A 14,914-nucleotide genomic window follows, 5' to 3' on the forward strand; every position below is an offset into this window, starting at 1 on the left:
GCCCAGGACTTAGCCCTCCCCCTCCCCCTGATGGGAGGGGCTCCTCTTTGCCCACTCACTACACGCCAGATCCCACTTCCAAACATGACCTGTGCCTATGACACACCCCTCCGCATTCTTTCCTGGAACGTGAACGGCCTCCTTGATTGCATCAAAGGAACCACGGTGCTGCGGGCTGCCTGCCGCCACAGGCCTGATGCCCTTCTCCTCCAGGAGACACATCTTCTGGGTTCCCAGTGCCTATTCCTGGCCAGATACGGGTTTGACCGGGTCTGGACCTCCGATTTTACCAGAGGCTCCCGAGGGGTGGCCATTCTTCCAAAGCGAGGACTTCCCTTCACCGTGATCGGCGCCATCACTGATACCAGGACACGAACGTGGCCTTATCGGGACTGATTGAGGATAACCCCTTGAATCTCCTCTGCACCTATGTTCACCAACACTCTTATCATCCACTCTCCGGCGCCTCACGCAGGTAGTTTCCTCCCTCCCCCAGGGCCTCACCGTCATAGGGGGAGACTTCATCGTGGTCCTCCAACCCTCCAGGGATGTGTCGGGCCCTCCCTCGGCACAGCGGCTCGCCTCTGCAAAAAGCTTGGTGGGATGGACCTCGGCAATGGATTTTTGCCATGTCTGGAGCGTGTGGAACCCCGAAGGCAACAATATACTCATACATCAGCCGCCCACCGCAGCCATTCTCACATAGATTTAATACTGATGCCCGCCACGGACTGCCAGTTGGTGTCAGGGGCAGAGATTCTTCCCAGAGGTATTTCGGATCACTCCCCCATCTTGCTCCGCATTGGGTCTTCGACCACAGGCCCCAAGACAACCTGGCGCCTAAATGCGTGGTTCTCGCAGGACACCGAGCTGGTGGACTCCCTCGGTCAGGAGCTTCGACATTACTTCTTCGCCAACATAGGGTCGGTCCCTTCGCAGGGAACGCTCTGGGAGGCAGGTAAAGCAGTGCTCCGCGGAGTCACCAAGGGACTCGTGCATGCCAAACGCATGGCCCAGACCGCCTAGCTAGCACAGCTGGAGTCCAGAGCCATTCGCTTGGAAGAGGCTCAAAGGGCTACTGATGCTGCCAACCCCTCCAGACAGCTCGCGCTAGTCCGATACGAGATTCGGCGACTTTCCCTTAAGTCGGCCAAAATGCTCTGGCGCTCCTCTGTGGCCCTCATCTACGGCTGGGGCGACAAGAATGGGAAACTACTCCACAATCTGGACCCTACCCCAGAGCCCATCGCATCATCCCTGAGATTCGAACGATCCATGGGACGCGCCATGTGACATCTTCGGCCATTGCGCAAACCTACGCACAGTATTATGATAACATCTATACCGCACGCCCCCGCGGAGCCTCCCTTGCTGACTTGATGACCGACTCCGACTTATGCCTTCCGTGTCTCCCCAGAGAGACGGCGGATGCCCTAGACGGCCCTCTCTCCTCGGAAGAAATTTATGGAGCCATCTCCCTGCTACGTTCCGGCAAGATGCCAGGGCCTGATTTCCACAAAAATACTACTCAGCGTTCCGCGACGATCTGGTCCCCCATCTGACAGAGCTCTTCTGCCAGGTGGTCAATGTCGGGTCCTTCCAGTCTGAATCTGACGTGGGGACCATCGTGGTCATCCCGAAGACACAACCACCCTCCCTGGATTGCTCCGACTACTGCCCCATCGCCCTGATAAACAGCGAAATAAAAATCTTTGCCACTGCCAAAGCCCAAAGACTCTGGCCCCTCCTGCAGGATTTGGTCCATCCCGACCAATGCGGGTTCATGCCGGCCAGGGGTACCCGTCACTGTATCCGCCGTCTCCACCTCGCACTGGCTCATCGACATCACCTCTCCCCATACCTGGGCCTTCTCCTTGTTGACTTCGAGAAGGCCTTTGATACAGTGGACTGGGTATACTTGGGAGACGTTCTGGAGAAGATGGACTTCGGCCTCCCCTTCTGCCGCCTGATCCAGGTTCTTTATAACAGTCCTAGAGCCCATGTGATCGTCAACGGCGCATCCTTTGAACCATTTCCGATTCAGAGAGGCACCCGCCAGGGTTTCCCCCTCTCACCACTCCTCACTCCTATTCGCACTGGCGATAGAGCCCCTGGTGGTGCTAATACGGCAGGACCCCCTCACCAGGGCTGGAAGTGGAATCAGAGCCAGGTGGACAAAATTGCTCTATATGCACATGATGTTCTGCTTTATTTGGCCGACCTGGAGCACTCCGGCCCTAGGTCTCTGAAGGCCCTTTCTGCTTTTGAGCAAGTCTCGGGTCTCCGCCTCAACCCAGCGAAATCCACACTGGTCCCACTTCACCCCTCCTGGGCGTGCTTTGACTGGCAGGTGGTGATTCCCCTCCGGAGGCAGTCATTCAAGTACCTGGGTATATGGGTGACCCTACTGCCCGAGCTAGAGTGGGCCCTAACGTTGCCCCCATAGTCACCCGGATGAAAACTGATCTTAGGCACTGGCAGTCCCTTCCCCTTAATCCATTAGGCCGGAGCGCCCTTTTCAAAATGATGATCCTTCCCCGTTTTCTTTATATTTTGCAGAACACTTCGATTCCCCTCTCGAGTAGCCGAAGGCGCGCCAAAGGTAAGCTCGTCTGCGCCCGTCCGCGCCAGACCGAGCCCTGAGCCCAGGACCCCTGCAACTCTTACTCCCTCTCTACTGAGGTACTCCCAAGAAACCCTTCTCAAACTCAGGGACTCTTCTTCCACTCCCGGCTGCAGCATTGTCACCTTAGAGGAAAATCAATGCTGCTGCCCAAATTGTCCATACAAGCTAACACCACGACTCCCTCTGAAACCACGCTGGATCAAGATGGCTCTACTAAACTGCAGATCCCTCCCGAAACACCAAGCAGAAATTAATATGCTGCTGCAAGAATCCGATATTGAGATCCTCTTTCTCACCGAAACATGCATCAACTCCAATTCAGACCCTGATATAGTCCAATCACTCCCTCCTGGTTACCTAATCAAGCACCAGGACAGACCTTCCGGAACAGGGGGCGGAATCGCGATTATCTACCGAAATCACCTGTCCTGCCACTTTAAGGACAGCCCAATTCAGGACTGTGAAAATATCCAGTTCTCTATTAATTTATCCCCATCAAAAACCCTCTCGGGGATCCTCGTCTATCGCCCCCCAGGACAGCAAGGTCTTTTTTGCAAATCCCTAGTTGAATCCATCTCCTCTCTTGCCTGTTTGTCTCCCAACTTCACGGTCCTAGGAGATCTAAATCTCCACTTCGACGATCCAACAAACAAAACAGCTGATGATCTCAAGGAAGACCTAGCCTCCCTTAATATTCACTTGAAATGCAATCAACCCACCCATTCTAGGGGCCACTTGTTGGATCCCATATTCACTAACCTCCCGAGTCTAGTAGTGAATAACCCCCTCCCAATCCCTTGGTCAGACCACTACCTAATCCCTTTTAAGCTTCAACTCTCGAACGAAGCACCGGAGAGACCTCCTCCCCAAGCACCATCCCGCCCGTGGCAAAAATTGGACACGGCTTCATGGACCCAAGCACTAGCCTCCACTACACCTGAGCTTGACCCGGACCCCTCCAGAGCAGACGTCCAACTCCGCTCCTGGATCAAACAATCCCTCGACGCCATCCTCCCCCTCAAACCCCTACCCAGTAAAAAGGGAACTTTTAAATCTCCCTGGTTCACCCAGGAACTACGCGAACTTAGGAAAAGCTGTAAAAAGCTCGAGCGCCTCTGGAGAAAGGACTGGGCTAACGAAGGCAAAATCGCATATAGGTCAGCCTTGAAGGATTACAAAACTTGTATAAAAAACACCCAGGCAACCTTCTTCGAGGGAAAAGTAGTGGCTGCTGCTAACTCCGCCAAAGAAACCTATCGTATCGTTCGTCTCCTCACGAAAACCCCAGAACCACTGCCCATACCAGACCCATCGGGCACGAGATACAACCAGCTAGCTGAGTTCTTCTCAACAAAAATCAATAACATCCTTAATTCCCTCCCCTCCCCCAACACCTCCCAAATCCCCTCGAGCTTGCCCTCTGACCCGGAGGCCTCTTGCCTCGAAGCATTCTCCCAGGTGTCCACAGAACTGTTTTTGACCACCCTACAGTCAGTGAAGAGTGGGGCTCCCTCAGAGCCAGCTCCTATGAGCAAACTAAAACTGGTCGCCTCCACCTTCACAAGGACACCCTTTCTTCGGGAGAGGACGCCACTTTCCGTTCGGCACATTAGCCTTTGACACTGACCTGGATATATTCAATAGAAAAAACGCGATGTGATGCCTGTGCATATTGGACACAGCCAGCACGCCCTGATGAAGTTCTGTTGAACGCTGCTTAAAAGAAAACTGAATAAAGAAGAAACAAAAGAAAGATATAACATTTCTGGACATTCTTTATTGATATTGACATTATTTGAAACTTGGTGGTGCAATCTACAGTGGGTGGAACTTTTCATTTGTCTTGGACAAAATAATTGCCTCTTGGGAGCAACGGGGGCAGTGGTAATGCACACCATATGAGCTAATAGCTCTGCAGTAAATAGATAACGGAGACGGGCAGGCGCAAGGCCTATAGTGAGGTACAGTACACTCAAAAAAAACCTTTTTTGAGTGTTGTGTTGAGTTGCTCTGGGATAGGGTCACCTCCCAACTCCCCTCGACCCTGCCCTCTGACCAGGAGGCCCCTTGCCTCGAAGCATTCTCCCAGGTGTCCACAGAACTGTTTTTGACCACCCTACAGTCAGTGAAGAGTGGGGCTCCCTCAGATCCAGCTCCTATGAGCAAACTAAAACTGGTCGCCTCCACAGTTCCCCCCCCTTCACAAATCTCATTATTGCGTCTCTTGCACTTGGCACCGTCCCAACCAACTGGAAAAAAGCCACTGTCCGGGCACTTCTCAAAAAACCTCACTTAGATCCCACCGACCTGTCTAACTTTAGACCCATCTCCCTCCTCCCGGCCATCAGCAAAGTGGCCGAGAAAATCATCAACCACCAACTATCCCTCTTCTTGGAATCCAACAACCTCCTGCGCCAATCCCAGACAGGGTTTAGACCGGGACAGGGAACGGACACCGCACTTCTAGCCGTGGTCGAAGAGGCAAGAACCATCATAGACGCGGGAGGATCAGTGGCAGTGATCCTCCTAGATCTGAGTGCCGCCTTCCACACGGTGGACCATGCCATTCTTATCCACCGTCTCATCATGGTAGGAATCACTGGTACCGCCCTGTCCTGGATCAAATCCTTCTTAGAAGGCAGAACCTTCCAGGTGTTCGATGGCACAGCTAACTCTAGTGCTCTTCCTATCCAGTGTGGGGTCCCCCAGGGGTCCTCCCTGAGCCCCACACTTTTTAACGTATACATGTCTCCCCTCGAAGACATCGTAACTCCATTCGGCATAAAAACAGTAATGTATGCCAATGACACCCAGCTGGTTGTCTCCATAAACCAGTCGACTAAAAGTCTGGACAACTTGTCATCATGCCTCCAGAATATCTTTCAATGGATGTGCGAATCGCGCCTGAAACTAAACGGAGAGAAATCTGAGATCCTTCTTTTGGGAAACCCATGCAGACTCCCCCCATAGCTCTCCTGGCCACCCTGTATGGGATCACCCCCCACCCCCAAGTCCGAAGTCAAGAGCCTAGGTATCTGGCTGGACCAAGACCTCAACTTTAAAGTCCAAGCCAGAAAAACCGCCGGCACATGCTTCGGCCTTATTCAGACAGCACGAAAAATCCTCCACTTAATCCCCTTTCAGTCCAGGGAACTGCTCATGCAGGGGCTAGTTAATTCCAGACTGGACTATGGAAATGCCCTTTATTTAGGGGCTCCCGCATCGGTCATCAACAGACTGCAATGCGCCCAAAACGCCGCCGCCAGACTCCTGACCGGGACCAAATCCAGATGCTCTGCCAAACCAGCCCTCAGATCCCTGCACTGGCTCCCGATTAGGGAAAGGATCACCTTTAAGACCCTCTGCATCTCACACAAAATACTTCAAGGCAGAGGCCCGCCTATTCTGAGAACTCTCTTCAAACCTCATCATTCAGACAGACAACTCAGATCAGACTCCCTCTCCTTGGCCAGTGTCCCCAGAATAGAAAGGCCCGCTCCGGGGGACGTCTGTTTTCATACAATGCTCCAAAGCTGTGGAACTCCCTCCGACTCTCCATCCGAAGAGAACACAACCTACTCGCCTTTCGTAGGCAACTAAAAACGTGGCTCTTCCCATAACCCATCACTATCACTTCCCCCCTCTGAAATCTACAGGTTGATTGTCAGCGCTGGGACGCCCCAGGGTAGCTATGCGCTTTACAAATCTGCATTCAAATTCAAATAGCGCGCTTATCCGGTTCGTCTTGGGGTGTGGGCGATCACGAGTGTCCCTTTCCCATTGCCAGATCCCCCCCCTACGACGGGGGCATGGGAGTCACCAACCTCTACTTTTACTACCTAGCCACAAAACTCATTGTGATTCATGACTGGTTTTTGGGCGACTGGTCTGACCCAGCCTACCGAGTGGAGCTCACTGTCCTAGACTTTGCGCAGATACAGGGCTTCCTATAAGGTTCCCCAGTGCCACACTCTGTGCCCTCAATCACCAGATTGGTCCTTATGGCCTGGCTCGCTGCCCTCCGTATGGTACACTGGGATCGGAAACTGGCTAGACAAACGCCCCTATGGTGGACCTGGTGGGGATATCCCTGCTGGGAGTTGTCTGGGTAGGGGACCACATACGTTCCCTTCTCTGACCTACAGCAAAGGCAAGCCCTCCTACGCTCCTAGTTCTATAAATACTTGCAACTCCGCCATGCCCTCCACATACACCTCCCAACACCCACCTCTTTTCCGGAGTTTAGTCCTCTGGAGGCTCAAGTCATGCTGGGTAATCTGGGGAGAGGGGGGTGTCCCGAATATACAGAGCCCTGATTAATAATTGCCCCACATCCTTGGATCGCTTAAAGAGCGATGGGAGGGTTGGGTGGGCCCTTTGGATGAAGCAGACTGGCAGGATGCCCTGATGGCTCCCAAATCCCTAAGCACATCTTCCAAACTACGCCTGGTCCAGCTTAACTTCCTTCACATGGCGTATCTCACGCTGGTCCGCCTCTTTCAAGCAGGTGTGAGGATCTCCCCAGCCTGTACCCGGTGTGCTGACACCCCAGCTGACTTCTATCACATGGTGTGGCTCTGTCCGGCCTAGGTTCCATTCTAGGGAGGGGTGGAATTGGAACTTACGCGGGCTTTGGGTTGGGTGGTCCCCCACAACCCGAGGTGCCTGTTATTGGGTGTGTTCGATGGCCTGGACGGCTCCCGGGCCGATAAACGCTTCCTGGGAACAGCCCTGGCGGTGGCAAAACAAGACATCGCAGCTAAATGGTCCCAGACAGAGGCACCGACACTACGGAAATGGAGGAGGAGGGTGGATTGGTGTTGGGTGCAGAAGGAGGCCCTCTTTGAAGCTTGGGGATGCCCTGAGATGTTTGGTAAGGTATGGGGCAAATGGTTTGGCTTGTTACCATCTTGATTGGACCTGACCCGTTAACTCAGTGTGCTACGGGGGTGCTAGTTATTTATTCTGAACAGACTGATATGATTTGTGTTTTCATTTGGGAGGGACAGGGGTTTATAATTGGACTTTGTGACATACGATTAATGAACTTTTTCGTGTTGAAAACTTAAATAAAATGTGATTATCAAAAAAAAAAGATCAATAGCCTATTCACTCAGTGCAGCTGTGGGGACAGGGACAGTGAATGAGGTGCCTGTGGCGAGGGAGACCACAGCCCATTTAAAGGTTGGCGATGGCCAAGTTGGGGAGAGCAAAAGGGTGGACATGGGTCTCTGCATGGTAGACAAGGATGCAGGATTTAGATCAGGAGAGCAAGAGGCACACAAGAAGGTTGACAGAAGCCATTGACAAGGTGGCCCCTGCGCCGAGGGAAAGAGTAAGGAATAGAGAGAAGGGCTCACCCTGGCAAACAGAGGAACTAAAAGGAAAGATACAAACGTTACACCAATTTAAAAGGAAATGGCGTAAGCTGTATGATCTGGAGGTCACCGAGGAATATAAAGTAATGTTAGCCCTTTATAAAAGAGCTGTCATTGCAAGGAAGTCAGCATTTTATGAGCTAAGGATTAGGGAGGCAGACGTCACACAGAAGAAGACCTTAGTCCAAGTACTGAGGGAACTCAGCCAATGGCGGTAGCAGAACGCCACTGCTAACTTGGAGGACTGTAACAAGATACAACATGTTGTCTTAAAGAAAGTTAGGGATATTTTAACAGAAATAAGTAACACCTGTATCAGTCCATGCCCTTTGCTAGTCGAGGAGCCACCTGATGATCAGGGTGAGAAGCTCGCAGTGTTCCCAAAACTGGATCTAGACTCCCTATCATGTATCATGGTTAGAGTTAAATCAGGTTCACCAGAGGACCTTGCCCACCTAAGGTGTTCAAAATGGCACTCCCTGTGATAGGGATACAACTGTAAAGAAATAAGACAAGTAACCAAAAAACATAAAGGTTACAGTAGGGCACAGTCCTGTGCCGTACGCAAGGAAGAAATAAAAGAAGACAGTAAGTGCAGCAAATATCAGGCAAACAAAAGTGAGCTAACAGGCCACTGAAAACAATTCAAAATCACAGTGTGTCCTGGAGTGAAACAGCCATACATTAATACATTAGATTCCTAAGTATGGGACACTCTAAAAGGAGTCGACGTTTCGGTCCCTAGCTCAATTATAGGGGGATCATCTTCAGGACTTTCGCAATCATAACTTTTGCCTGAATAGAACCTTTTAACATAAAACCGCCTGTTTTGGAAAAAATGAAAGGGAAAAACAAGACAAAAGCAATCTTTAGTTAAAAAGCCATGTTCAGCATTAGCTCTCTATTTACATTACTCGGAATCGCGGTGATTGGTGCAGCCACAGAATCATGCACTATCCATGCAGTTTATGTGCAAACACATTTTGTTGTGATCGTTTTTCTGTATCTCAGGGTGTTTCTTATATTGTGACCTGTACATGAATGAAAGAAAGGTGAGGTCGTGGTGATGAGGGAGTGCCCGTGGTGGGATTTTGAGCACTGAGTTGTGAAAGTACTGCAATCGATGGGAGTGTTATTAACATCAGACCGGTGCCTTAGGAGATCGGTATGTGCTTGGAAATGGAACGTACCAGACTATTGTCTGTAATGATTTTATTTTTATTGGGTCTCCTCGGTAGTTAGGGTAAGCGCCCTTTATCCTGTGGGAGAATGGGAGATCTTTTAATTTTAATAATAAGATAATAACTCGTTATGACAGGGGATAAGGTATAATAGATGATTTACCATGTTAAATGCTGGGCTTCGTTTTGTGCAGCGAGGATGAGGTTCAAGTATGGTATAACACAGTCCAGGTTGTTGATCTCGTTGAACTGTGGGGACAGGGTTGAAACCATTAAATGGGGTGTCTTTCTAAATTAGGTACTGGGAAGGGCAATGATTCTATTTGGACATTACCTTTGAAATGGCACTTTGGAATTATTTGCTGTGCAGTGGGAGCACGCTAATTTAAGGTTGAGAGTCTTTTTGGATTGGCTATAAAGAGACAAGAAAACGATTAGCAATAAATTTGGTTAAGAATGGCATATATTTCTCTTATGTAGATGAGCAAGAGGATGGTTCTATGATAACCTAAATCGGTGTTCAGCAGATGGTTTTATGGCATGCCGATTTAGAAAAAACGGTTCTCTATTTTCTTAGAAGGGCATCTCAGTCTCATTCACTGTTGGTTCTAGGGGATAGGTGGTTGGATTCTAAAAAAGAAGAAGGAGTGGGGCATGAGTTACTGCTTTACTAATTTTAATTAATTTTGGCGGGAGCGTTATGGAGAGGCATACTTAACTGCAGTACTTTTCAGTTCAAACCACAGCGCTTTTCAATGGCGCTGGTATCCTTCATTAGGGCCAGAAACTTAAAGTTCCGCTGTGGTTTCAAGAAAAAAACATAAATATTTTAGCACGGTCTATAAGGCTAATACGATACTCATTACAGGGAATGAGTGTGACATAGGCTTACCTAGAGGTGCTCAGGGCTGCCGATGAGCCGGTAGCGCGTTGTGTTATGCAGGATCGCTTCCGTGTTGGGAAGCAGAGGGTTGCTTATTGGGCAGTTAGGAAGTCACGTGTTTGTGGGTTTCCACAGTCACGTGTTGGGAGACTCACGGTGTACTAGGTGGCTTCATGATGTCGAAAAAGCCGACATATTGGGGTGGATAGTTTTCATTATTATTACGGTGTTTTAACATGCTAGTATGCTTGTTCAAAACCCACTAACACGTGACTTCCTAACTGCCCAATAAGCAACCCTCTGCTTCCCAACACGGAAGCGATCCTGCAGAATACAACGCGCTACCGGCTCATCGGCAGCCCTGAGCACCTCTAGGTAAGCCTATGTCACACTCATTCCCTGTAATGAGTATCATATTAGCCTTATAGACCGCGCTAAAATATTTATGGTTTTTTCTTGAAACCACAGCGGACCTTTAATTTTCTGGCCCTAATGAAGGATACCAGCGCCATTGAAAAGCGCCGTAGTTTGAACTGAAAAGTACTGCAGTTAAGTATGCCTCTCCATAACGCTCCCGCCAAAATTAATTAAAATTAGTAAAGCAGTAACTCATGCCCCACTCCTTCTTCTTTTTTAGAATCCAACCACCTATCCCCTAGAACCAACAGTGAATCAGACTGAGATGCCCTTCTAAGAAAATAGAGAACCGTTTTTTCTAAATCGGCATGCCATAAAACCATCTGCTGAACACCGATTTAGGTTATCATAGAACCATCCTCTTGCTCATGTACATAAGAGCAATATATGCCATTCTTAACCAAATTTATTGCTAATCGTTTTCTTGTCTCTTTATAGCCAATCCAAAAAGTCTCTCAACCTTAAATTAGCGTGCTCCCACTGCACAGCAAATAATTCCAAAGTGCCATTTCAAAGGTAATGTCCAAATAGAATCATTGCCCTTCCCAGTACCTAATTTAGAAAGACACCCCATTTAATGGTTTCAACCCTGTCCCCACAGTTCAACGAGATCAACAACCTGGACTGTGTTATACCATACTTGAACCTCATCCTCGCTGCACAAAACGAAGCCCAGCATTTAACATGGTAAATCATCTATTATACCTTATCCCCTGTCATAACGAGTTATTATCTTATTATTAAAATTAAAAGATCTCCCATTCTCCCACAGGATAAAGGGCGCTTACCCTAACTACCGAGGAGACCCAATAAAAATAAAATCATTACAGACAATAGTCTGGTACGTTCCATTTCCAAGCACATACCGATCTCCTAAGGCACCGGTCTGATGTTAATAACACTCCCATCGATTGCAGTACTTTCACAACTCAGTGCTCAAAATCCCACCACGGGCACTCCCTCATCACCACGACCTCACCTTTCTTTCATTCATGTACAGGTCACAATATAAGAAACACCCTGAGATACAGAAAAACGATCACAACAAAATGTGTTTGCACATAAACTGCATGGATAGTGCATGATTCTGTGGCTGCACCAATCACCGCGATTCCGAGTAATGTAAATAGAGAGCTAATGCTGAACATGGCTTTTTAACTAAAGATTGCTTTTGTCTTGTTTTTCCCTTTCATTTTTTCCAAAACAGGCGGTTTTATGTTAAAAGGTTCTATTCAGGCAAAAGTTATGATTGCGAAAGTCCTGAAGATGATCCCCTTATAATTGAGCTAGGGATCGAAACGTCGACTCCTTTTAGAGTGTCCCATAGTTAGGAATCTAATGTATTAATGTATGGCTGTTTCACTCCAGGACACACTGTGATTTTGAATTGTTTTCAGTGGCCTGTTAGCTCACTTTTGTTTGCCTGATATTTGCTGCACTTACTGTCTTCTTTTATTTCTTCCTTGCGTACGGCACAGGACTGTGCCCTACTGTAACCTTTATGTTTTTTGGTTACTTGTCTTATTTCTTTATTGAAAATTCCTATCAAATGAATAAATACTCCCTGTCCGGCTGGACAAGGGATTTTTGTACTATATAGCAGCCCATTGTGGTCTATATATTATCTTCACTCATACTTAATTGTTTATGCTAAGGACCACTTGTTTCCTTTAAAATACTTGACACCCATGGTCCTTGGCCATTCATTGGGTTCCCCTTGTTTTTCCTAAAGGGATAAAACTGCTGTCCTTTTTAAATCACTCCCTGGCAACCGGGAAGGTTCTGCCTAATTTTAAGGAAGCCATGGTAACCCCACTTCTGAAGAAGGCAAGGGCAGATCCTAAAAACCAGAAGAACTATCGGCCCATATCCAGTCTCCCCTTTCTAGCAAAAATAGTGGAACAACATGTACTCAGAACTCTCTCCCTGTTTCTAGAGGGGCATCAGCTGCTTCATGTGCTGCAGGCGGGCTTCAGGGCTCACCATAGTACAGAATTGGTGATTCTCTCAGTGCTGGATGATCTTATGCTAGCGGCTGATAAGAAGCCTTCAGTGCTGCTCTTACTGGATCTCACAGCCACGTTTGTTACAGTGGACCAGGCATTGTTGTTGTACCGCATTCAAAAGCAAGGAAACACAGACGTGGCATTTAAGTGGATTTCCTCCTTCCTGCAGGATCATATGCAAAAGGTCCAGCTGGGTGGCCATGTGTCCAGTAAAGGAGCACTGTCATGTGGAGTTCCCCAGGGTTCCGTGTTGTCCCCACTGGTTTTCAATATCTACCTTCAACCCCTGGTGGCGGCACTTGCTCAAATGGACTGCCAAGTGTTTAATTACACGAATGACACTCAAGTGATCCTTTGGATTGACAATTCTTTACAAGCATAGTCTAGTGCACAGAATATCCTTAGGTTCACAATGAACTGCATGACTGCTAGCTTGCTTAAAGTAAATCCAGATAAGACTGAGGTTCTAGCAATCACCACAGGTGGTAACCCCTGGTCAAACCTTTTATGGCCACCAGAGCTAGGCGCCACTCCTACACCGGTGCCTGTTGTGAAGAGCCTAGGTATTAAGCTGGATAATAAGCTGACATTGACAAAACAGGTGATGACAGTGGTAGGAGGCAGCTCTGGAAATTGGTACCCCTTCTATCTTTTTCAAATATGCAAACTGTGGTGACGGCACTGAATGTGTCACGACTGGACTACGGCAGTGCGCTATATATTGGGCTAACGGGCAAGTGGTTAGGGAAGCTTCAAGTAATTATGAACAATGCTTCAACACAAATTTTCAAGCGCCCCAGGCAATCACATGCCACACCATTGTTACAACAACTGTACTGGCTTTCAATTAAGTAGAGGACTAGCTTTAAGGGCCTGTGCTTTGCACATAAGGCCCGGTATAGGATGGCACCAGATTACATCAAGGACCATCTAAAGGGATATGTGCCGGGACAATGCCTCTGGTCATCTAGATCTAGGGCAAGTCTGCTGCCCAGATGTGGGTCCCTTGCTCAATTTGCCACTGGATTCAAGCTAGTCTGGCTGTTGAGGGGTGTTACAGCGAAACCAGTCCCAGGATGCTTGTTTCTGGTTCAGGGAAGTCTTTGCTTGGGAGTTCGGGCTAGACTGTTCCCATGAGGCACAGGGTCATGAATGATTTGCATATATTGTTTGTCTGAACTGAGGTGGCAAAGTGAGCTAAAGAACAATGATGGATCCACCCAGATCTGTGACTGGGGGTGAGTGTCTGAAAAGTTTCAGTGTTCTGTCCATCATCTCCTTGTGTTTGCTCAAGTCTGCGTCCTGTTTGGGGGCGTGGCCAACAGCCAACGAAGATGGCCGCACACTGGAGGAGCTGCTCTAGCAGAATCTCCAAAAACACCCACCATCCATCACTATCTGAAATTTGAAGGACACTTACCCCACGAGGTAGCAGAGGGGAGATGCTAGGCTGCTTTGCGGGCCTGTCATGCTTAATTGGTGCACCTTGGAGGCAGTTGATCCGGGGCCCTGGCGGCGAGTCAGGCGGGAAGCAAATTCCCCCTGCCACCGCTGAGTCCAGCGACTGAAGACACTGCCGCCATTGGAATATCGAAGCTGGTCCTCCCGCTAGCGGACACTCTGGTGCGATTGTGCAGGGCCCCTGGGCCGTACGGGGCGATAGGCAGCTGCTCCTCTGTGTTGCGGATCCTGAGCCTGGCCGGCAATCACGATTGAGACAAAATGTCGCCCACTGCCTCCGGGACTACTCCACAATGCTAGCCGCCTGAGGGTGTCCAGGCAGGGCTATTGACGGATGGTGGCGGCGGCCGCATCTTGGTGCCATTGGGTGGCTTGCTGCTGGTGGGTGCTCTGTCTTGCCCTGAAGTGAGCCCCTGGCCTGGGCGGCAGCAAGCCCAGACAAGAGAGGCTCAGTGGTGTGGCCCATCCCACTCCGTGAAGCGGAGGTTTCTGCGACCTCTGAGGAGTGGCGGCAGGCTGATCCTGGGAGCGGGACTTGATGGCGGTGGCCTCCACTGCGGGGGGGCAAACAGCGGTCCCCAGGCAAACCCAGGTCAGTGCAGGGCCTCACGGACTGGGAGACATACGAACTGGAGGAGTGTGAGGAGCGGCAGAGCGACCCAGGTGGAAGCCGGGAAGGTGCGGGCAGCCCTGGCCTGAACTGGCGACGGAGGCGGTGGGGCCCAGGCTGCAGGAAGACCTGGAGAGGCCGGCTCAGAGCTGAACTGAGTAGCGGGGGCCCCAAAGCAGCTTGGCCCAGACGGGGTGAAGGGGCTGTCACTGCTGGATCCCCTGTGCGCGACTGGACTGCAGAGAGACGCCGGGTGCGGCCATGGGGCCCAATCTGAGATCTCAAGCAAGACGGCATCATCCCTGAGCAGATACTGGCCAGCAATCTTGTGGGCACTTGGCGGTTGGCTCAG

The sequence above is a fragment of the Lissotriton vulgaris genome, chromosome 4_1 (genome assembly GCF_964263255.1).
Source record: "Lissotriton vulgaris chromosome 4_1, aLisVul1.2, whole genome shotgun sequence".
Lineage (NCBI taxonomy): Eukaryota > Metazoa > Chordata > Amphibia > Caudata > Salamandridae > Lissotriton > Lissotriton vulgaris.